This window comes from Papio anubis, chromosome 9, assembly GCF_008728515.1.
Source record: "Papio anubis isolate 15944 chromosome 9, Panubis1.0, whole genome shotgun sequence".
Lineage (NCBI taxonomy): Eukaryota > Metazoa > Chordata > Mammalia > Primates > Cercopithecidae > Papio > Papio anubis.
Window position 1 is genome coordinate 80549385 of NC_044984.1, and position 23594 is coordinate 80572978.

The 23594-nt window shown below is 33.8% G+C and overlaps 1 protein-coding gene across 5 annotated transcripts in view; it reads right to left on the reverse strand.

The window, feature by feature from the left end:
* Positions 1-23594, reverse strand: part of MGAT4C (MGAT4 family member C) — a 641622-nt gene that overhangs the window by 215280 nt on the left and 402748 nt on the right. For 2 of the 5 annotated variants that reach the window (XR_004176295.1, XR_004176297.1), the window contains exon 3: positions 13746-13819. The exons of the other annotated variants lie outside the window; for them this stretch is intronic. The gene's annotated coding sequence lies outside the window, so the exon portion shown is untranslated. The remainder of the gene's footprint in view (positions 1-13745; positions 13820-23594) is intronic. 5 annotated transcript variants of the gene reach the window in all.

Sequence of the window (23594 nt, forward strand, 5' to 3'; positions counted from 1 at the left end):
ATATACCTTGTTGCATACATTAATCATAGTTATTTAAAAAATACTTCTAGAAAGTCCAATAACTCTTGTTCTTGTTTTTTTTTTGTGTGTGTGTGGTTTTTTTTTTTTTTTTTTTTTAATCACTGGGTTTCAGTAACATAGTCCTGTGTCCTTTTAAATCTGCTAGGTTTTGAGAAAATGTTGAATACTGTGTATGAAAAGTTAGAAAGGTAATCTGAGATTTTTAAATGTAGGTATTTTCAGCCATAAGCGATTCTCTTTTGTTTTTAGGAGGTAGGAGAGTAGGAGCAAATAATTTTGTTTGTTTGTTTGTTTGTTTGCTTGTTTTTTGAGACAGAGTTTCGCTCTTGTCACCCAGGCTGGAGTGAAATGGCACGATCTTGGCTCACTGCTACCTCCACCTCCTGGGATTAAGCAATTCTCCTACCTTAGCCTCCCTAGTAGCTGGGATTACAGGCACCTACCACCATGCCCAGCTAATTGTTGTTGTTGGTGGTGGTTTTTTTTGTTTGTTTGTTTGTTTGTTTTTGTTTTTTGTATTTTTAATAGAGATTGGGTTTCACCATGTTGGCCATGATGATCTCGAACTCCTGACCTTAGGTGATCCATCTGCCTTGGTCTCCCAAAGTGTTGGGATTACAGGCATGAGCCACCACACCTGGTTGAAGCAAATCAATTTTTATGAGCCTGTAATAAGATTGATTCAAAGCTGGATTTCTGCCTTTGCAAATGGGCTTATTTGGGTTTGCTCTAATGCCAGTTGAAAGCCTGAAGTGTTTACTGAAGCCCATCTTCTTTGGCAGGTCTTGAACTAAATGTTTGTCTCTGCTACCCATGAAATTGGCAAACTTCCATTCAGCTTCTTAGCATTTTGGCTAAAATTAAAATATCAGCAAAAGTGCCAAGTGTGAGGCTCCCCTCTTAGCATTCCTCTTGCTTTTTGGGATCTTGGTGACTCAAGTTCTGGCTATGTTGGTAAACATCAATCATTATTTTCACTTTTCTTATCCCAAGGTACTGTCCAAGGCTCTGATTGAATTCTTAGTACCTAGACTCTTTACACAAATAAGCAAGGGAAAGGTGGCATAGAAATTTGGGCACTGCTTGGTATAATTCTTCTCTGCAAGCTCTTGGTTCCTCAAAGACCAGTTGCTTAAGTAGTTCTTTAATATTTGATAATAATTAAAACCATGTTTTAAGTTTTTATAATTGTTCTTCATGATCTGTTTTATCTTCTGTAGGCTAGTCTTTCCTTATTGGATTATAGTGATTTTATTAAACTATCAGTAAAGAAAACAAGGTATTTTTTAAAGGAAACATTGAATCACTCTATAAAATACCAAATAAACTCTTTTTTGATTAAAGCCTATGTTTACAAGCTTTCAATTCTTTGCAAAATCATTATTGTAAAATATAATAATACATACTTGAAAATGAAAAGGCTAAGATATAAAGATTTATTGGTTCTATCCCCTGAAAAGACAGCACCAATTCTATCACACACAGATACAGGTATCTATCTTCCTATAGATCATACTTAATATTCTCAGAGTTGATAATATATTAGAGAATTATAATGCATATCATATATGTATCTCTCGGCTTATAGAAATTTCAAATGGTGTAGTAAAATTAATTTTTTGAGGTCCAGAAGATTATCAGATTAACTGAATCATAAGGTGACTCACAAAATATATGAGAGTAAACAATTAATATAGTAGAAAAAAAATCTGCTTTTATTTTTGAATCATGCATTTACTCTACCTAGATGCAAATCTTTTCACCAGTCTACCTGTTTCCCATCTCTTCCTCTGTCTCTCCATATATATGTAAATGTTTCTATATCGACATGTATATAGAAATATATAAACACACACATGCATTAGTCTGTATTTATGTATGTGTGTTAGTCTGCCTGAGGCTGCTATAACAAAACATCACAGACTGTGTAGCTTAAACAACAGAAATTTAGTTTCTCACAGCTCTGGAGTTTAGAAGTCCAAGATTAAGGTGCCAGCAGGGTTGGTTTCTGGTGAGGCCTCTCTCTCCTTGATTTGTAGAAAGCACCTTCTTGCTGTGTCCTCACATGGACATTCTCTGTAAGAGAGAGCTCTTGTCTCTTTACCAACTTAAAAGGACAGCAGCCCTATTGAATTAGGCCTCACCCTAATGATAGCATTTAACTTCAATTACCTCTTTAAAGTTTCTAACTCCAAATACAGCCTTATTGGGAGTTAAGGCTTTAATATACAAATTTTGGGTGGATAAAATTCAATTCATAACATTCTGTCCTCTGCCCCCACCCAAAGCTTATGTCTTTCTTGCATGCAAAATGCTTTCACCCTCATCCCAACATCCCCCAAAGTCTTAACTCATTTCAGCATCATTTCCAAGTCTCACATCTCATCGAAACATCATCAAAATCAGATAACGGTGAGATTCAATGTATAATTCATCCTGAGGCAAAATTCCTCCTCAGTTATGAACCTGTGAAACCGGAAAAGTTATATGCTTTCAAAATGCAATGCTAGGATAGGTACAGGGTAGGCATTCTGATTCCAAAAATGGAGGAATGTGAAAGAACAAAGGAGTTAGATGTCCCAAACAAGTACAAAATCTAACAAGGGCAAATTCCGTTAGATCTTAAGGCTCATGAATAATCGTCTTTGGTCTGATGCTCTGCCCTTTGGGTCCACCGGGGTGATAGCTCCACCTCTCCTACTTTGCACAGAAGCCCCGTCCCTGTGGCCTGGGCAGCCCTGCCTCTGAGGTACCGGGCGATGGCATTCTGGCCTGCTGAAACCTAGGAGGAGGCCCTCTCCCTCTGAGACCAAAGAGAAAACATCTTTGCCTTGTTGGGTATGTGATGGGAGTAGCAACCTTGGTGCTCTCTGAATCACTTTCAGGGCTATTCTTCCTATTTCTTGAAGGATAATGCATGTTTGAAGCCAGTTAATTCTATTGTCTTGTTCTGGAGAGTCCCAGAAGTCTGACAGCCTTCCTTTATTACATCCAATTCTCTCTCTTTCGTTTATTCCAGCTGTCAGTGCTTCTGCTGATGTGATTCCATCTCCGTTCCTGTCCTCAGCTGAGATGGCTGATTAAATCCATAGGTAATCTCTTTAAGGAGCAAATTTCCAGCCACACACTTGGTCTCTCTAGGACACACTTTCCATTTTTGCAATATAGTTAGTCTGATAATTTTCCAAAATTTCACATCCTGGTTTCATCTTGCTTAAGCATTTCTTCAATTTGTATATCTTCTTTCACATTTTACTATAAGCAATAAGGAAAAATCCAGCCTCACCTTCAATATTGTGCTTATACATCTATTCTGCTAAATATCCGAGGACATCACTCACATATTTTACCTTCCACAAAAGATTAGAACACAATTCAGATAAGTTCTTTGCCACTTTATGACAAGACTGCCTTTCCTCCAATTTCCAATAACATTTATTCATATATCTACCAATATTCTGTTTAGGATAATATAAGTATTCTCTAAGATGAGACATTTTCTCTAAAGAGCTTCTTATTTATCTGTATGTATGTACATGTGTGTACATATATACATATACATTTATACACATAAACACACATACACACACACAAATTCTCACCTTCAGTCTGACATATTAGATGGGATCTTTGGGATGAAATTAGGTCGCAGGGTGGAGCCCTCATAATTGAAATTAGCACCCTTATAAAAGGAACTTAGAATTCTTTTGCCCTCTTTCTGCCACGTGAAGGTACAAGAAAATGGTGGTCCGCAGAGAGCACTCACCAAAACCTGATTATGTTGGCACCCTTATCCCAAACTTTCAGGCTCCAAAACTGTGAGGAAATAAATTTCTGTTTTTATAAGCCACCCTACCCTATGAAACATTGTTATAGCAGTTGAACTAAGATAGACAGACAGATAGATACGTGGACACATAGATAGATGATAGCACATTTTTAACTGGAAACATCATCATCTTTTTAACTCAAAAAAGTAAAAGATACATTCTTAGTAGTACTGTAGTAGTAATGCTACTAATAATTCTTAGTAGCATTACTCTTTTTTTTTTTTTTTTTTTTTTTGAGATGGAGTCTGGCTCTGTCATCCAGGCTGGAGGAGTAGCATTACTCTTATACAGGGGAGACACCTGCCTCTATCACTTCAAATGTATAGTCTAACTTCAGCAAGAATATCTCTGTAGGAGTAATTGTAACATCTGGTAAATAGTAAGCATAGCCTATTGCTTAAGAGAGATTTACATTAATTTATACTTGAACAGAAATTAAAAAATATATCAATGAAAATATTGTTATAATAAACAACTCAGGAAATGGGAATTTTAAAGCTCATGGCTCCCTATGTTTCATTTAAGTAAGATCAAAATTTTTATAATACTTCATTTTAAATGATGCATATTCAGAACACTGGCTAATGGAATAAGGTTTAGTAATATATTTGTAATATGCAGTTTCAAAAATGTTATCACTATGAAACATACAAAAACAACCAGGAGTATTTAATTTGAAAACACAGTCTAAGTTGATGTACATATACATAACCCATTACAAAGTCCTAAAACATAAATTATTTCATTTTATCATTAGAGTCTGAAGGCTCTTCAGCCATTTGTTTTTCCCCTGGGACATTAGCACTATTGCAAAACCCAAAATGAATATTTCTTCCACAATCTAATTTTTTGTTGACTAATCTGTTTGACTTTCTGACACTACCTTTCCATTTTTTAGTAACCTTCTCTACAGTTATAAAACATTGTTTCTTTTAGATGAATTTATAATAAAAATTATTTTGATAAATTTTATGATCTATTTTTCGCACATTTTCATTGTTCACATGCATAGAAATTGCTTCCTATTCCATCAGATCTTCTCATTTTACTGGGGTATTTTTAAGTCAGTTTGAGTAGTTGTTCATAAACTTTTAGTTTTATAAATTGTGACACTCTTGTGGGTAAAATGTACACTTTAATTAGGAATGATGGTTCACTATAGAATGATGCTTTTGTGACAGTTGTGATTTGAGAGCATGTCTCTGTTAACTTTAATTCCATCTCTTTTTTTTTCTTTCCCTGTAATGCTCAAAATGCCAATACATCTTCATTTGCCAGTTGAAAATTCCTGTTCCCAAGGCACCAAGGGTCTACTAAAGAGTATGTCACTAAGAATGTTGCATTTTTGCAAGCTTGGGCATCACATATGGCTCACACTAGACTGAGATAGCTGTGTGGAGCAAATGCTCAAATCTGTGCCAGAATTTGTTCATTTTAACATCACTGGGACTTTCGAAGAACAAATACCATGTATGTGAAATAAAACACTATTAAAGGATTTGATATTGTTACTCATAATGGTTATCTTAATGATCATGCTGAATTCATCTATTCTGAAATGTATTCCAGATTAAAACATCTTGATAGACTGTTGCTGCTACTGCTGCTGCTGCTGCATCCCTAGATTTTTCTTCATATAGCTATTACTTTTGATATGCCAATAGGAACCATATCAGTGACAGAAGAATAATGCTTGTGGAATCCTCAGGGATAGAAGCAGCAGTATGTAGCAGCTGGAGTATGAAGGCTTATGGCAGAGGCAGCAGTGAGTGGAGGCAGAGACACAAAGAAAGGATCCAGGGAAGTGCAGGATTAGCAGGAGAGATGACAACGTTAAGGGACAGTTTAAGGGAAAAAGGTAGAATTTTGTTCTAAATAAGCTGCATATTCTGATTTCAGTGCTTAGTCCATTGCATTTTTTTAAGTTAAAAAAAAAATTCCAAGTTATGTTTTATTTCATCATTCATAATATAATAATTAGCACATATTAATATTTAATGTGTGTTTATTTTATGCCCTAGCTCTGTTGTAGATATTGGAGATATATTGTAAATTAATGAAATATTTTTAAAATGTCTTCCTAATTGAAGTTGGCATTCTGGTCTATGAAATCATATACTATAGAACATACATATATATTGTCATAATTAATACAATAAATGTAAAATACTTAGTGAAAACATAACGTAAATATTAATCTCTAAATAAATGTAACATTGTTATTTTTGAAAAATGTATATCACTAATGTCATATCAAAGAGCTAAAAACTCAAATACATAAACCACCTGCTAAAACTTACCACTGAATATTTTATGTTTATGAATTAATGTTAATATTTACATATAATGCAATGCAAAACTCGTAAGTATGTATCAAGATGAGCTTTGACACATGAATGCACAGTGCAAGTAATAACCAAATCAGAATATAGAACATTTCCATCACCAGAGAATTTCCTTATGACCCCTTCCTGTGAAGCTCTTCTCTACCCAAGCCCTCTATGTTTATATTTATTTCCCATAAATAAATCTAGCTTGCTCTGTAACTTCATCACAATGGCACAAATAGTATGCTTTGTTGTTGTTGTTGTTGTTGTTGTTGTTGTTTTTTGAGACAGAGTCTTGATCTATCACCCAGGCTAGAGTGCCATGGTGGGATCTTGGCTCACTGAAACCTCCTCCGCTTGAGTTCAAGTGATTCTCCTCCCTCAGCCTCCAGAGCAGCTGGGATTACAGGAGCATGCCATCACAACAGGTTAATTTTTGTATTTTTAGTAGAGATGGGTTTTTGCCATGTTGGCCAGACTGGCCTCAAACTCCTGACCTCAGGTGATATCCCTGACTTGGCCTCCCAAAGTGCTGCAATTATAGGCATGAGCCACCACACCCGACTGGCTCCTTATGCTCACCATAATAGTATTGAGATATATCCATGTTGTCGATTTTATTACTGAATGTATTATTGCATTCCATTTTGTGAATATACTATAATTTTAAATCCATTATTCTATTAATGAACATTTGGTAGTTTCTAGTCTTTGATTCTTATCTATAAAGCTTTCTAAACATCCTTGTACAAGTAGTTTTATAAACATGTATTTTCACTCTTTAGTAAATACCTAGCTGCATCATGGTGCTTTGTAGGAAACTACCAGATACTTTCCCAAAATGTTTGAAAATTGTATACACTACCAGTATATTAAAAGAGTTTATGTTGCTGCACTTCCTCCACAAATTGAGTTGTTATCAGTTGTTTTAATTTCAAGCCTTCTAGTAGATAAAAGGCCATAGTCACAGCTCATTGTGGTTTCAATTATTTATTTCCCTGCTGCCCTATGAAATAGCACCCTTTGATATTCTTACTGGGTGTTTGTGTAGATTTTGCTCATTTTTTCATCAGGTTTGATTTTTCTATGCATTTTACATACAATTTGTCAGAGAGATGGTGTTACAGGCTGAATTGTGTCCTCCAATATCCATATGCTGAAACCTAAAATCACCAATGTGACTGTATTTAGAAATATGTATAAGGAGGTAATAAAGGTTAAATGAGGTCACGAAAGTCTTAATCTAATAAAACTGGTTTCCTCATAAAAAGAAGAGACACCAGACTTTTCTTGCCCTTTCTGAACAGGCACAGAGAAAAGGCCATATGAGGATGCGGTGAGAAGGCAGCCTTCTACAAGCCAGGAAGAGAGGCTTAATCAGAAACCGATCCTGGTGGCACTTTGATGTTTGACTTTTAACCTCCAGAACTATAAGAAAATAAATTTCTGTTGTTGGAAATACCCACTCTGTGATATTTTATTATGAAAGCTCTAGCAGACTAATATAGATTTTTAGCAAATACTTTTCTTCTAGGCTGTGGCTTATGTTTTCAAGGGTGCAAAGTTATTTCCCTTATTTTTTCTTCTAGAAACTATTATTTTAATCCCTCTGCATGTATGCATGACCCATGCCAAAATATTTTTTATATGATGTGAGATTTTACCATTAAATGATCACAACAACTTTGTTGAAAGCCAATTAGATTGTGCATCTCTACAGAGTAAGTGTAGACTTCCTACTCTGATCTGTTGTTTTACTTGTTCATCATTGTGTCAATAACACCCTGTCTTGATTAATAAAGATATATTATAAGTCTTATACTATTATTTTATATTTATATTTTAAAATTTATATTTATATATCTAATACATTTTTATATATTATATTTATATAACATATACTATTTTATTGCATTTTTATATTAAATTTAAAATTTATATTTTATGTAGTTTTATATATTAAATACATAAATATAATTCTTATTATAAGAAATCAGGCAATGTATGTCCTCCAAATTTATGGTTGCTTTTAGTGTTGTTTTGACTATTCTAGGTCCTTTGAATTTCCAGAATAATTGGTTACTCTACTTGTAACAAATTGGTTGTTGGGATTTTTTATTGTGGTTTCTTTGAATCTATAGAATAATTTGATAACAAACATTCTAACAGTATTGAATCCTCCAATCTGTGAAACTGATTTAACTTGCCCTAGACCTTCTTTACTTTCTCCCAGAAATGGTTTTAATGGTTAGTGCAGATACATTGCATGCTGTCCACTGAATTCATTGCTAGGATTTTATTGTTTTTATACCATGGCAAATGGTATTGTGCTTCAATTAAATTTTCCACTTGTTTATTGCTATTACATACAATTGTTCCTTTATATATTGACCATGTATCCAGTGACTTTGAAAAAAAATGAATGGGGCCGGGCGCGGTGGCTCAAGCCTGTAATCCCAGCACTTTGGGAGGCCGAGACGGGCGGATCACGAGGTCAGGAGATCGAGACCATCCTGGCGAACACGGTGAAACCCCGTCTCTACTAAAAAATACAAAAAAACTAGCCGGGCGAGGCGGCGGGCGCCTGTAGTCCCAGCTACTCGGGAGGCTGAGGCAGGAGAATGGCGTAAACCCGGGGGGCGGAGCTTGCAGTGAGCTGAGATCCGGCCACTGCACTCCAGCCCGGGCGACAGAGCCAGACTCCGTCTTCAAAAAAAAAAAAAAAAAAAAAAAAGAATGTTTATTACATTTATTAAATATATTTCTCATGATTTTTCACAAATCCAATCATTTCATGTGTGTGTAAAGAGAGGTTTACTTCCTTTTCAGTCATGACTTTGCTGGATAGCACTGGGAAGACCTCTAATAAAATGTTAAATAAAGCAATGAGAACTCACATCCTTGCCTTATTTGAAATCTTAGTAAGAATGCATCAATATTTTGCTATTACATATGATGTTAGCTCTAGGTTTTTCAGAAAAAATACTTCATCAGATAGAGGACATTTTCATTTATTCTCATTTTACTCTGAGCTATTAACATGACTAGGTATTAAAGATTGTTTAATGATGTACTCATAATATTTCTCTTTTATTAGAGCTGCATTTTGGATTAATTGCTCTTCAAAAGTTAAACCAATCCTGCATTCAATAGATATGTTCCACATGGTAATGGATTATACTTTATAGTTATTATTGGATTCAATTTGCTAATATTTTCTTTAAAATATTTTTATCTTTGTGTGTTTCACTGAATTTCTAGATGTATAGGTTGATATTTGTCACAAGTTTGACAAGTTTTAAGACATTACTTTCAATATTTTTCTCTATTTTTCTGTCTTCTAGAACCACACTCATTGCTATATTACTTGATATTTTCCTATATATTACTAAATCTTCATTTAATTATTTTATTATTTTGGAATCTTCACTTTAGATTTCTATTGATCTGTCATCGACTTCACTTATTCTTTTTTCTCTACTGTCTAATAAGCCGTTTAACCCATTCAATGAATTTTCTTTCAGTTATTGTACTTTTTTAGTATTTCCATTTTCTTTTTATAGTTTTCATTCTTTTGCAATTTCAAAATTATTCCTTCATATGTCCAAATTTTTATTTACTTTCCTTAAATATATTTTGACAATTGTATTACATCCTTTTGCTAACTCAAAATCGGTCTCATCTGGTAATCCACTTTTACTGACTGCTTTTGCTGCTAAGTATATGTCACATTTTCCTGTTTATTTATTTATTTATTTTTATATAGCTGGTCCATTTTTTGAAATTCTGCATATTGTCAATGTTCAATATTACCTTAAAAGGAGAGATAATTTATTTCTTTATATGGTACTGATTTGTTCTGACAATAAAACCCTAACAGATCTTCTGTATTTTATTAAGCTTTATTTATGATTAGTTAGGATGACTTTATTTTTGTTGTCTTCTTAATTCAAGGGTTATATTCTGATTCAAAGGTGGTGTCCTTATCTCTATAAAACTTTCTGGGTTCTTACATAAATTTCCAAGGGTAGGCTAGAACTCTAATGGCTCCAGTACTGTATGACCTCTTATATTTTCCAGTCAGATGTGAGCTGAACAGGAGCTACTGTCTACAAGGTAGCAAGCAAAGTGCTCAGCATGAACATATGAAGCTCATATGTTATTAGGTGAGTGCTCTCAAATATTTCCAGGAAGAACTTTGGAATCCTTCTTTTGCAGAATTATGTATCTTCTGTCTCCCTGATCAAATCCTAGGTGTTTTGGTAGCTCCAAACTAATTTTTTTCTCTATATCAATGTGCACCAGATAAAATGCCAGATTGAATGTGGAGCTTGTCTGTATGTAGTTTCCTTCTTTCAAGGATATTTCAAGAAATATATATAGCCAGGCGTCGTGGCTCATGCCTGTAATCCCAGCACTTTGGGAGGCTGAGGCGGGTGGATCACCTGAGGTCGGGAGTTCGAGACCAAACCGACCAACGTGGTGAAACCCCGTCTGCACTACAAATACAAAATTAGCCGTGCATGGTGGTGCATGCCTGTAATCCCAGCTACTTGGGAGGCTGAGGCACGAGAATCACTTGAACCCGGGAAGCGGAGGTTGCAGTGAGCTGAGATTGTGCCATTGTACTCCAGACTGGGTAACAAGAGCAAAAATCCATCTCAAAAAAAAAAAAAAAAAAAAAAAAAAAGAAATACATAAATAAATTAATGCCTTATAGCTATCTTCTAGAGTAACAATGATAAAAAAAAAAATTAGAAGCAGAGGGACAAAGATAAATTTACTTCAAAGAGCCAACAGATGGTAGCAAACTTCTTCACAAAAATATGCTACAAGAAACAGAGTCAGATAAAAAGTGTTCAGAAAACCAAAAATTGAGAAATGTTTCCACAAGCAGACATCTCACTCTAAAAACTTTGAAGATGGGATATTTAATTAGAAGAAAATTTTTTCCTGATGAAATTATTGAGATATAAGAAAAAAATTTTAAAGAACACCAAAAGGTTATAGTACGTGAGTGAATTTAAACAAATATTGATGATATAAAATAATTCTCATTGTATATTTTGGAGTTCAAGAGAAAGAATAAAAGCAAAGTAGAATTAAGATAAAAATAACTGCTGCAAAGAAGCTTATACAGATAAATGATGTTAAAATGTTCTAAGATCTTAGATCATATAAGAGGAGGAAAAACATTGATAGGTATATTATAAAATTAAGCACATATATTTCAATGACTAGAGTAACATCAAAACCATTGGAAACAGCATACAACTTTCAAATAGATAGGAGTTTCCTGTGGATGCTCTTTTGGCTGTAATTTATGCTACTTTCTGTTCAAAGTAGCTTATTTTCTATATTCTGAGTTACTTTAACTTCAGGCGGATCATTTTCCTTATGATTTTATTTGTATAAACATTTAAGACCCAGGATGATGGCAGGTCCCTATAGGAAAGGTGTGTAAATGTTTCTACCATTTACTTTGGAATTACAAGATATGTCAACACATGTAAAGTGTCAACAAAGTAAATAAATGCCAGATGTGAAAACTTTTAAGTAAAAACATTATTAAAAACTCCAAAGCATATGGATACACACATTTTTTTTTCAAAGAAAACAATGATAATTCAGAGCATAGACTTTTTAAAAATAGTTGTTACATTTGTAAAGTAAGTTATATGTTAATAATCACATACAATATAAAATAATTGAAAAAAATTGCATAATGGCACAGACAAAACTGTTGATCCTTGTACATATTACCAGTACAGTAACTCTATTCTACATGTATATAAAAATAAAAATGTAAAAATTTGGATTCTAGATATTTACTGGAACAAAAATATTAATGCTCAGAGCAGAAAGTTAGAAAACTCAGCAGTTTTATAACTCATGAAACATTTTTAATTAAATAGAAATGTAACATTATGAAATCTTGAGATAGTAGAAATGAAGTGTGATTAAACAATTTTAAATTTAGCCAAGATTCATATTCATATAGGCATTGAAAAATTTTTCTACGTTTGATTCTAGAAAATTATAATTAGTTTTAAATATTTATTTTTTCAGTGATTTTGTCACATTTAAAATTCCCCCTTGAAAAATTGCTTTCCTAAAGTGCAATATTTGAATATGGAGTTTGAAGAGTAACAAATAATTTGTCTTATAATCAGTTGTAAAACATACATAATTTTCAACATTAGTTTAGTATCTACATGTATTTTAATCCTCTAAAAGCAATATTTTTATTGTAACCAGAAATTAGATATTCATAATGCTAACAGATTTTTAAATAATATAGCTATTAGTGTATATAACTTAAATAATATTTCTAATGTTTGAAACTTCCTATAAAACTGGTTCTTAAACCCTTCAACTACTAGAAGACTTTAATGCAGATTGATAAATGTGTACTTTACTTAATTTATAATAAATATGGCATACTAAGTACATTTTCTTGCTTGAGATGGTATTTCCAGAATTTTAATTCAGATTTCCATATGAATCAGAGAATTATTTACTTTGACCTAAAATTAATTTGAAACTCCCTACAATGGTACTTTGTGTATCAATATTTTTAAAGTTAGTTTATTTTCTTACATGTGTTCTATTCAGCACACTTCTATCAAAAAAAAAAAAATAAGCAATTATGGCTTTCTTCCATTTAGAAAATGTCGGCAGGTCTGTGGGGGTATTACAGAAGGTATATTTCATCTCAAACATAAACAGGAAGCCAATGTGTTATGGAATGATTGTTTGACCCCTGTGAAACTCATGTTGAAACTTAATCCCCAATGTGGCAGTATTGAGAGACGGGGTCTGAATTAATCAATGTAAATTCCAGTAGACTCAACACACTGGCATCAACAAAATGACAACAATTTTTACGAACCACTTATATTTTCAATACCTGTTATCTTTTTTGAAATAATAAGGACAGATAATGTAAAAGGAAGTGGAAAAGCACAGTATGGTTAGGAGATTCATAAAATTGTGTTTGGATTATAAAACACTTTAAAATACCTTCAGACATTTTTGAACCGAAGTTTGTCAGAAATATCTGTACACATGCAGATAATGACAACTGTAAGTAAGCTAAGACAGGCTGGGCAGAGAAGGTGGTAGCAGGCATTAGGTTTTGGGGGCAGAAGTCTTTGCAGAATGTAGAGTATAATAGGATAGACGCTGTTTCAGTGGAAACCTACTGATTTTTTGTTTTGTTTTCCTGCATTCCTTTCACTTTCCTGTCTGTCACTCGTATTTCTTTCAATCCTCTTTGGACTTTTCTGTTCTTTTCCTTTTAATTCTCCTCTCTTGTTCTCCCACCCTCTCTCTCACACACCCTTCTTCCCACAGTACCTCCATCCCTCTTTCTCCTTTACCCCATCCCTTTCAGAAACCTTTATTGAGGATATATTATGTGAAAGGTATGAGGTATTCACAGTTGAAGACTATATTTTAAGTTTCATATTGGCATATGCCATATTCATGTTCAGCCTCTGGCAGCACACTCCTAAAATATACGGTCAAAGCACAAATTGAAGAATAAACAAAACGTTCACTTCACCTCAGTTTCTTTTTCTTCGTTTTTAATAAACATTTGCCAAATAACTGCCATATGCCAGGTACTTTTCCATGGTACTGAATGTAAAAAGAGAATTACAAATTGAATTTTGAGGATTTAGTAGTAGGGCTAAATAGTAATGTAAAATCTAAAAAATCTTTACAGTTATAGAAAAAAAGAGGGAAAGAAGAAACCAGCATTTAAACAGAACCTATGCTGGATTCTTTTTTTTTTTTTTTTTTTTAAGCTCACTTAATCCTTGCAACTTAATGAAATAGTTACTATTATCTTCATTTTAGATGTGAAGAGAGGCTCACATAGATCAATTACCTTTACAGTGAGATTTTGCATGCATCAAATGCCAAAGACTATTTCCTTACACTCTGCTTTTTAGTTTTATTTTTTAAAATTTTACTTGAAGTTCTGGGATACATCTGCTGAACGTGCAGGCTTGTTACATAGGTATAATGTGCCATGGTGGTTTGTTGCACCTATCAACCTGTCATCTAGGTTTTAAGTCCTGCATGCATTCAGTATTTTTCCTAATGCTCTCCCTCCCTTTTCCCTCAACCCCCCAACAGGTCCTGGTGTGTGATGTTCCCCTCCCTCTGTCCATGTTTTCTACACTATGCATTTTGAAGAATGAATACAAGTTTGTCAGGCATAAAATATGATGATGATGATGATTCCAACAACAAAAATACAATAACATTCTAATGAAGAAGGAGAAAGGAAAAAAACGGCATGAACAAGAATTTAAAAAAAAAAAAAGATTTGCTAACACTTATACAGCATATACCATATCCAATTATGAGTACTATAAATACAGCAAATAATTTAATTATCCCAATCCTGCAATAACTTATGTAGGTAATATATAGGATTCAAGGTGGCCAAAATAGATTATGTCTAATTTTTTAAAAAAAGCAATGCTAAGAACTTTGATACTTGTTTTCCTGAAAATGAAGAATTAATGAACATTTGCAATTCATTCAAATCACCAGAAAATATTTTAAAATAATATATATGGGATATAAAAATACATATTTAGTAAGAATCATATTATTCAAGTTAATAAAGTATTATGGTCTTAATTAATATTTTCAAAAATAGTAAACTACCTAAGATCAGATCAATGATGAAGTCCATTTTGGATTTTTTACAAAGCTTATAATTTATCAAGACAGCCTTAATGTTTTCCTAAGCTTGAGTAAACTTTAGATAAGCTTCTTCCTGCCTCTAGGTCTCTGACCTCCTTCTCATCCCAACCCTTATAGAATCCAGATGGCTTAATCACAGAGGTCTCTTTCCTCTCTTAGACCCTTTACTTTAGAAAACCTGTAAATCCAAGCTGGGTGCAGTGGCTTATGCCTGTGATCCCAGCACTTTGGGAGGCCGAGGCGGGAAGATCACTTGAGGTCAGGAGTTCAAGATCAGCCTGAGCAACATGGCAAAACCCTATCTTTACTAAAATACAAAACAATTAGCAGGGTGTGGTGGCGTGCACCTGTAATCCCAGCTACTCAGGCAACTGAGGCAGGAGAATCACTTGAACCCAGGAGACAGAGGTTGCAAGATTGCAGTGAACTGAGATGGTACCATTGCACCCTAGCCTGGGTGACAGAATGAGAGTATCTCAACAACAACGACAATGAAAGGTGTAAATTCTTTGTCCCTTTAAGATGCATTTTTTTTTTTTTTTAAAGTTTCTTGTCAGGTGTACAAATCAGGAATGCCTTAATGCCTTTACCAAGAACCTGGGAGATCTCCTTTAGAAACACTCAGCAGGACTGGGTTGAGACTGCTTTCTGATCTATTTTCTCTACTGCAGTAGAGTTTTTTTTGTTTTGTTTTGTTTTTTGTTTTTTTAATTTTTTCCCTTTTTAACTTTGCACCATGCAATTTTGGCTTTGATATAATTACAATCCTCCAAACTCTGAGGACAGTGACATTTTGAAGAGTAGATATCTAGTTTCAACATAATCCCCAAATTCCAAATTCTAACAGTGTATATAATGTTCTTAAATAATAGACTGATTACTCCCAAATTAGATTTACTTAAGTAACTAATAAGAAGCCATGTAAGTACAAAATAAACTCAAAAAGGACCTATACACTCACTATTTGCTTCTCCAATAACTTTGTCTTAGTTTCAAAAATGATTCTCAATTTTTCATTTGTATGGACCTTTTTGATCCAAATATTGCATTCAAAAATGACTCTACACTTCTCTGATAATAACGTATCAGTATGCATAAGAACACTGCATTAATAGATTTTTCTTAGATCCTGTCCACAAATGAAGAAAATATGGCTTAACAAAAATGGATGATATTCTGCATATACAGTTTTTAGAAGAAGTCACATTTCATATCCACCAATATTATACAATATTAAGAGCTTTTCCATTATTTTTATCTGAATGTAGATAGCACTTAACGGTATTTGCAAGAATTATATAATTAAAAAATTACATTGTGTTAAAGTCAGATACCACCCTTCTGAAAAAAAAAAAACAAAAAAACTCTACGATAAAATAAAGGTAATTCTATTTTGTGAGTTCTCATAAGTAATACCTTCAAATCCATAATCTTGTCAGTATTCGTTAGCCTAAGGAATTATTTTCCATTAGGAAAAATATGAATGAAAAAAGTCACAACTTTTGACACAGTTATCTTTCAATTTGATTCTTATATTGTCAATCATGTTGTCCAAGCTACAATATGTTTAGCAATTTCCAAAATTCTTAATATCTTTAGCATCAGGTTTTGAGACACATGAAGTTCTTTTCATTCTCATATTAAATCAAACTAAAGTTAAGCAGATCAATCTACATTTCTCAACATGATTTTAATAAAGGATTCTATATTTTCTATTCATCAGTGGACAGAAGATTCAAAGGCAGGCCTAGTCATTAAAGAGGAAGTGAATGAAGCAAGAGCATCAAAGATCTAGCTTGGCACAAATAAAAAGAAGGTAATTGTTTTCTTCTTCATTGTACCATATATTTCCTAGAGTTCTCAGTTCTCTATTCTACAATTATCCAAAAAGAAGGTGAGAAAGTTTTAATTATTATTCTGTAAACAAAAACAACCTCTTAGGTAAAAGTTTTGAAATACCATTTCTATGCTTTAAAAATAGAAATTATAATTCCCTCACTCAATTGCCTTTCATTTTTGCCTCTTAATAATTATACAGATTATGTTTCTATTATTCTCTCCAAGGTAAGGGCTGCAAATTCAGGCTCAACTGTTTCATTTACCTGTTTCTTGAAACTACTTTTGCTCTCCAATTTATCTTCCTAGCCAATTGATCACCATTACCTATCAATTTCAGAACATGATTTTTGAATCATGGTCTTATTACACACAGATAAATACGCTTAAGATACATATAGTAGTTTTTTTTCAGGGGGTATTCCCTAATCAAGTTGTGGTGTTAGTCACTACCTTAACTATAAATAAAGCCATTTAAAATAAGTGGATTCATCTTGGGGGTAGTCACTGGCTTGCAGGTGCAATGTTCAGCAAATTTTTGTTTCAGACAGTAATGTCTAGAAATGCAGTAAACAAAAGTGCGCATAATACATTATTTCACTATATATAAAAAAAAAAACAAACTGTGATATGAGATGTAAGCCCTTGCCTTGTTTTTCATTGTTGACAGCTTTTACATCCTGTGATTGGCATCATCTGACATTCACTCATAAGCTCAGCATTAATCCAGAGTCAGAAACACTCTAGACCTTGATCCTCAATGATTTCTTGAGTTCTAGGTTAACGGCTTCCAATTAGAAACAGTAAAGTTATCTGGAAGCACTTATAAAAGCGTTTCAATATTTCAAAATACCTCATACACAATCATCACTTACACTTACCTATGAGGCTTCATTTATCTGTAGCTAATTAAAGTGCCAAACTTTTTTACATTTAATTGGAATTAATATTAACTCCATGTACTTCTATATTACCTCAGGTTTTACTCAAGAGTAACACATATTATTTTGGTTTTGGATGTTTAGTTGATTACCTTGTCTCTCTCAGGATAATAGTGTTAAACCTGGCTCATTTATTTGATAGATAGTTGATAATAGATTTCAGATCTTTGCTAGGCACGGGGGCTAAAGAAATAATAGACTTCACCTTGCTATCAGTCTGTTTCTAATCTGATTGGAGAGGGAGGTAAACCAACAACTACGTTAGAAAGTGATAAGTATATTAGCACGTGCTAATCAAACATAGAGGATAGACATCTAACTCAGAATATGCAGAAACTGAAAGCAGCACATATCAGTATACCTCTTTGCTTCCATTTGTCTATCAAGGAAAAATAACTTCAAACTGCTTCTGTGGGTCTTTGCCTTTTAACTTTGGTTTTGACGGGCAATAGTCCTTGTTAGCGTACACCATGCAGTCCAATATACACACATTGGAATATATTCATATTGGACTGCATGGCATATGCTAACAAGGGCTTTTGCCTGTTAAAACCAAAGCTTATGGCTGGGCGTGTAATCTCAGCACTTTGGGAGGCCAAGATGGGCGAATCACTAGGTCAGGAGATCGAGACCATCCTGGCTAACACAGTGAAACTCCTTCTCTACTAAAAATACAAAAATACAAAAATACAAAAATAAATAAATAAATAAATAAAATAAAATAAATAAACCAGGCAAGGTGGTGGGCGCCTGTAGTCCCAGCTACTCAGGAGACTGAAGCAGGAGAATGGCGTGACCCCGGGAGGCAGAGCTTGCAGTGAGACGAGATCGCACTACTGCACTCCAGCCTGGGCGACAGAGCGCGACTCCGTCTCAAAAATAAAAAATAGAATAGAATAGAATAGAATAGAATAGAATAGAATAGAATAGAACAGAACAGAATAGAACTTACATAGCTTACAGCTATTTCCAATCTCAGCATTGTCTTCTTAAGTTGGTCGTCTCTGCCAGTGCTTTTCAAGTTCCCACCATTTCCTTTGCTGTTAGTACCCTTCCTCCAGAGAAGCTGATCCATACAGGAGTTGTTGTTGTTGCTGTTGTCTGTTGTTTGTTTTTTTTCCTACATGACTTTGTTCTTTCTTTGCAGCTGTTGGAAAGTAAACCCTGCTAATGCGATCTCAGCCATTTTCTTTGTCTACCAAGATAGAATCCTTTCAGATATTATCTTTTACACCATGTTTAGTCCTTTAACTTTGGAGCTGCTGGACAGCTTAGGAGTTGATATTCCAGATGCCTTTTTAGAGATTTGATCTTCTCAGAAAAGAAAAATATCTTATGCTACCTTGCAACGTTTCTATCAAAGAAATACTAACTGACTTTCTAAATCCCAAGAGTATAGCCCTAGAATCATCATTACTTTATGGCTAGTGTAGAGATAAGACAAAAGAAAGAATACCCATCTCCTTTACATATCCACTAATCCATTCTTTTCAAGTCAGTATAGGTTTTTCTCTAACCAAATAGCATCCCGCCAAATTACCTATGAAGCCACCCTGCTAACATTCTAATCTACGCCACCCAAAGGCAGAGGGTATTATATTGAACTTCTTATAAAATACTTTTATCACAGGTTTCGAACATAGAGAATATATGTATCTTTAAAATACATTATCATTTAAAATAAGTATAGTAATTTTGCATGAAGAGAAGGAAAACATAAGAATGTCACAAAAGTATGCCAGAACCCAAATGTTTTTAGAAATGGAGGCAGCAGAAATTTTAATTGTTTTTGTTTATTGGGTTATATTATCATTACATAATTGATATTTCAACATCCATTCTTATTGGAGTCAGTTATATGAAAGCTTTAAATAGTTACCCCAAAAGAAAAACAAAGGTAACAAAGAACACTTATTAACTGTTAGTGAGATTATTGTCTTTATAAATGGCAGCCAAAGTTACTTTCATGAACAGTGTCTTTAAAAGTAAGCTCTAAATTTTGTGTTTTGTAGATTCAGCTTGCCATATTTCCCAACGGAATTCAGGATGTGACATTTCCTTTACCAACTCAATAGCTACACTCCTGGAACATTAGCTTTGTCTACTGAGGGATAAGAGAATTTGTGGCTGGAGGATATGGTTCTAATTTACTTGAGATTTCCTGATAACTTTGCTTTTCTGGCTTTTGGCATCGGTGATCTAAATTGACAGATCAATTTGGGACAGAAACATGCACTTGTCAAGTTGTTTCCAAAAGTGAATCTGAGACCTAATGCTGCTTCTCAAGAACTGCTGCTGCTCTTCCTATTCCAGGCCACCCCTACTGAGAATCACTGTAATAGATTGATCGGTTCACAGATACAGGGCAAAATGATTGTACAGGGACAAAGTCATGGTGGTATCATATGGTAAGTCAAGGAAATAAATACCTCTTTAGGCATTGAATAAAATAGTTTTAAACCTCATGAGGAATAGAAATCATGTATAATATCATATTTTTTTCACTAATATATGTAATAGTTATTTTATTATTCTCCACATTTAAAAATAACAACCACAATCATAATTGTTTATGTTTAATAGTTCCTTAACAGCAATTATTTTTTTTAAAAGTATATCAATCTGAAAATGCATCAGGATGCTAGTCATTTTTATTTAAAACTTATGCAAGACTATTTATATATTCTATACACATGTTGGACAGTATGGCATATGCTAACAAAGATGTTTGCCTGTCAAAACTGAAGTTAAAAGGGGATAGACCCATAGAAGCAGTTTGAAATGAGCGTATGGTTATGTGAAGACAGAGAAAGAAAATTTCTAGAGCAAGTTTCAATTTTCTGTATCTTTATATGACTGCCTGAAATCAAATCCCATCATGCCTTTACTTTAAACTGCTTCCTGCATCTATTGTATGCCCATATGATTTATTCCACACATGGGGGTCTAAGTGATCTTGTAAACATACAACAGGTCTTACTATATCCCTCTTTAAGTTATCACTGCATTCTTTAAAGTATACCATTTTTCTATGGACTCCCAGGCTCTATATCATCTTTTCTTGCATCCAATTCTGTGATATTAGCTGTGACTACACTTCCAATTACACTCCACAATCCAAATGCTGTAAATTGAATTTCTCTGTGTTTCTGTACTTCTCCAGGTTTGTCCTCATTTCTGTGTCTTTGTACATCTTGTATCCTCTGCATAGACCCCTTTTCTTCTGGACTATGTGTGTCATTCTCTGCTCAGATCAAAGCATCAGAGATATCTTCCCCTAGTGATACTCAGTTAGGTTACCTATGCTAACCAGTCTCTGTGCCAATATCCAATTTCCTTTTCTTCAGAATATTTGTCATTATCTGATTTTTACCTATAGACTATAAATACCTCTTGAAGGTTTTATGAGAATAGGGATTTTGTCTGTCTTTGTCTTATTCCATGTGGGCTACTATAACAAAATGCCATAGACAGGGTGGCATAAACAATAAATGTTAATTTCTCACAGTTCTGGATGCTGAGAAGTCGAAGATCAAGGTGCTATCTTATTTGCTTTGTGAGAGCCCTCCTCCCGGTTTGCAGGTGGCCAGCCTCTTGCTGTGTCCTCACATGGCAGAAAGAGAGATCCTCTCTATTCTCTTCCTAAGAGCGCACTACTTTCGTTATTTCTAATTTCACCATCATTACCTGATAACTTCCTAAAGAACACACCTCCAAACACCATCACATTGAGGATTAAGGCTTCCACATATGAATTTTAGAAGACAAAAATATTTAGTCCATATCAGTCTTATTCACTGCTCTTTTTGTCAGTGTCCACAACAGTACTTGAAACATAATAAACATATACACAATGGACATTTGTTGAATGATGAATGTAAGTAACTTTCATTTGGTACCAATGATCTGATACTAAAGTTACATTGCATTATATCAGTTGCTTGTAGAATCAATTTTCCAACCTATTTTCAGATTCTATTTTTCTATGACCTTCACAGGGTCTTCTTGACTTATCTCTATTTCTCAATCCTGGAAAAACCCCACACTAGATTTTCAGTTATGGAGTAGCGATTATTTCCATAAGAATGTTGTAATTAACAAGACCCTCTTACAGTGTTTTCTGGAGCAAGCTAGATTATACATATATTTTAAATTAAAACCCATCCATAGACATATGGAGCCACCTCATCATCTCTTTTTCTGTAAGTTGTACATTTTGTATATATAAGTTGTGTGACTTAATTTCTAGGGTTTAAAAAAATAATAATCTCTTGCTCATTTCCATGGCTGCATCCATAATCCAAAGCAAGATCCTTGAATAAGAAATGGGGTATCTTTGCAATTTTCACGTTGTTTTAAAGTGTTAAATTTTATTTGACTTATAGCTGCCCCCACACATAGCAAACTGCAACTTAATTTAGTATGTAAATGAACTGCAATCTAAATTAAGAATATACTCTTTTAATAAGTAGCAGAATTTTAGCCAATGATAATAGCCATGTTTTAGCCAATCGCAGGTTGCCAACTGATCATACCATGTTCAAATAAAGACAATGATGAGCTGCAACCAATCAAGCTATTTCTGCATATTTCTTCCTTTTTTCTGTCTCCAAACACTGCCTGTTCACTTTGCTGTGTGTAGCTCTCTGAATTCATTCTAGTTCTGACATTTTTAGCAACTTGTGACTTGCTCTTTTCTCAGATAAACTCTGCTAAATTTAATTTATCTAGTTTTTTCTTTTAACAGTTTGTGTCAAAAGTGGGATCTAAAGTAGACCTCTAGTGACTCCCAGGAGCACTGAGAGATCAAGCAAAGGTACTTGTCAGGCCCATTATGCCCCTTGTTATCTTGCAATAACTGGGGTCATGGGTGAGTTCTCCCTCAGATTTGAGCTCCACAGATTTGCTTTTTGCTCTTCAAATTTATCTGAGCAATTTTTACTTAACTGGAATCTAGGATTGAATTGGATTCCATAATTAACTGGATTGAATCCAGCAAGAGGTCTCAGATACCTTAATGAAAATGGGATTTTTAAATCTAAGGAGTCTGAGACTTCAGGAGTCTAGGACTCCATTTTCTGGGATAGCAGCTAACTTTATGTGCAAAAATTATGAGCCCAGAATTAGCATATTTTTGGAGAAATGGGTTAACCTTACTAACGAAAACACAGAATTATGGTAACAAGTTGGGGGAAGTTTTAACTTAAATGTGTTGGCTTGTGAGGTGAGGTGCCTTAGAAAAGATAGAATCAAAAGCACCAAAAAAACAATAGGGTGCATTCTTTAATTGGTACACAGAGCAATCTGAAAGAATAAAGACTAAAATAATACCACATGAAAAGCTTCCCTACAGAAGGCAAATGAAGAAAATCGTAAGACTGTTTCACAAATATTATTCAAACGATGTAGCCCTCTGGGCAGAAAATCTTGTTCCATTTGCCAGTAAAACAGGTTGGATCTAGATATTTTTAAAGAAATTAGTGGGTTTTATAGTATTGACTTTGGTACATAACTAACATTTTTAAATTAAAATGATAAGAGCTATTTATGTTTATATATTTATGTATGTCACTATGTATGATATATATGTGTAATATTTTTCTATCTTTTTATAATATTGCAAATTAAATTATAAAAGAGCTCTATCTAATCTTAAAAATAAGTGCTTATGTAAATCAGGTATTCTTTGAGAAAAACTAACCCAAATGCTTTTCAAATTTACATGACTTGGCTAATCCTTGGTAAAAAAAATATATATATTTTGTGTTGATTAAATCTGGTATATCTTCAAAGTTGTCAGCATTAAATATACTGCAGACATACAACTTTCCTATCTCAGTTTACTGGTGAAATCAGCTCATGTTATCTTTGTATTACACATTTTTTTTAGTAAGAAAAATAACTTAAGATGATGA